The 2,500-nt window shown below is 46.0% G+C and overlaps 1 pseudogene; it reads left to right on the plus strand.

The window, feature by feature from the left end:
* Positions 1–2,500, plus strand: part of LOC142913815 (28S ribosomal RNA) — a 10,599-nt pseudogene that overhangs the window by 4,435 nt on the left and 3,664 nt on the right.

The following is a 2,500-nucleotide window of genomic DNA, read 5'->3' on the forward strand; positions in this document are numbered from 1 at the left end:
TCAATGGCCTGGGCCAATTTAAGTCATCAGGTGTTGCAAATAACGAATACTTTGAGCCCCTAATTTCGGTGGAGGAAGTTCAGACTGCCATACGGGCCATTAAACCAACGTCAGCAGCTGGGCCAGATGGCCTAACAAGGGCTGCAATCTGTGCTGCCGACCCCGAGGGTCGGACACTGACAGCCCTATTTAATGCATGGATGATTACAGGAATTATTCCCAAAGAGTTGAAAAAGAATAGGACGATTCTTATTCCTAAGGTTATGGATGATGAAAAGCTGAAAGAATTGGGGAACTGGAGACCAATAACGATTGGTTCAATGATTCTGAGATTATTTTCCAGAATAATGACTGCACGTCTTGCTCGTGCTTGTCCCTTAAACCCAAGGCAGCGTGGTTTTATAGCGGCATCTGGCTGCTCTGAAAATCTTAAGGTGCTACAGGACCTTATGAGACACGCTAAGAAATTGCACAGGCCGTTGGCTGTCATGTTCATCGACATAGCGAAAGCTTTTGACTCGGTTTCGCATGCTCATATTTTATGGGTGTTAAGGCACAAGAAAGTAGATGAACACGTGGTGGGCATCATCCAGAACGCCTACGATCGGTGTACGACCTCGTTCAAAAGCAATGGCGAGTCGACTCGAGAAATTAGCATACGTGTTGGTGTCAAACAGGGTGACCCCATGTCACCCCTGCTCTTCAATCTTGCCATGGACCCTTTGATATGCACCCTAGAGTCACACGGAGTTGGGTACTCCATTGATACCGACCACGTGACAGCTCTTGCGTTTGCTGATGATTTGGTGTTGGTGAGCGAATCTTGGGTTGGTATGGCCGCCAATCTAGCGATCTTGGAATCATTTTGTGGGCTATCGGGATTGGAGGTTCAGGCCAGAAAGTGCCAGGGCTTCATGATAAGCCCAACCAAAGATTCATATACGGTGAACAACTGCGACCCATGGACTATCAAAAATAAAGATGTCCATATGATCCAACCTGATGAATCAACGAAATACCTTGGTCTGAAAATTGGCCCTTGGACTGGCACTATACAGCCTGATCTACATTGTCAGCTAAAGACATGGATCTCGAAAATCGATGAGGCGCCTCTGAAGCCAACTCAGAAGGTTGAACTACTCAATGCCTATGCCCTACCCAGATTGTTATATCCTGCAGACCACTCGGACTGCAAGCAATCAACTCTCCGTGGGTTGGACCAAGAGATTAGAAAGGCGGTAAAAGGATGGCTCCACCTTCCCGCTTCAACTTGTGATGGACTGTTATATGCCAGAGCCCGAGACGGAGGCCTTGCCATCTTGAAACTGGAAAAAACAATCCCTTCGGTTCAAGTTAGAAGGCTGCAACGTATAGCAAACTCGTCCGATGCTATCACCCGTAATATTGTGTCCTCGCAGGGTATGGAGGAAGAATACCGTAATTTGTGGGTACGAGCAGGGGGTGACAGTGATGCAATCCCAACATTCGTTCTCAGGGACTCGGTGTCAAAAGAACCTGTATATCCGAGACCCTGCGATTGGAGGGAGCATGAATTTCAGAGATGGTGCGAAAAGCCGGTTCAAGGAAGGGGCATTGTAAACTTTGCGCATGATAGAATCAGTAATGCTTGGTTGAGGCCATGGTGCGGCTTTAAACAATGCTTCTTTATCGCAGCACTACAACTAAGGGCAAATATTTACCCAACAAGAGAAAGCTTGAACAGAGGCAGAGATGGGGCCCTACGTTCCTGCAGGAAATGCTCTGCCAGACTCGAGTCCCTTTCGCACATTCTCGGTCAATGTCCTGCAGTACAGAAAGCAAGAATTGCGCGACATAACAAGATCAGTAACATTCTGGCAGACGAAGCGGCTAGATTGGGCTGGTCTGTATACAAATAGCCACGGTTCATATCCGAGACGGGAGAGATGAGAAAGCCTGACCTCGTGTTTGCAAAAGATGAGGAGGCGGTTGTGATCGATGTCACCGTCCGTTTTGAGCTTTCAAAGAATACCTTGTCAGATGCTGCCTCGCACAAAGTTTCGTACTATACCCCTCTTGGTGATCAAGTCAAAGTGCTGACGAAGGCTAGCAAGGTCACATTCTTTGGATTCCCGGTTGGGGCAAGAGGAAAGTGGCCCCTTGAGAATAACGAGGTACTTACCTCCCTGGGCCTGACCAAACCCAGAACGACATCACTGGCCAAGATGATTTCCCGCAGAACGCTGCTTTTCTCTCTTGATATTCTGAGAATGTTCTGTGGAAATTATGCGGTCTATGAACAGTCATAGACAACCTCCGAAACAAATAATAGTTTTGTTTTAAGATGTCATTTGTTTTAGATTGATTTTGTTATTTTCGAAGGTGAAGTCGGTTTTTATTTCATTTTACTATTTTCCACAATTTAGATTGTTATTTTCCAAGACGGAGTCTTGGTTCTTTTTTTTATTGTTAGTTTTTTTTTTAACACGTCGTATTTGTTACTTTAGAGCTTAGAGGGGAC

This window comes from Petromyzon marinus, unplaced genomic scaffold (genome assembly GCF_048934315.1).
Source record: "Petromyzon marinus isolate PM22_M1 ecotype Great Lakes invasive population unplaced genomic scaffold, UKy_Petmar_22M1.pri1.0 PM_G_Scaffold_26, whole genome shotgun sequence".
NCBI classification, from domain to species: domain Eukaryota; kingdom Metazoa; phylum Chordata; class Hyperoartia; order Petromyzontiformes; family Petromyzontidae; genus Petromyzon; species Petromyzon marinus.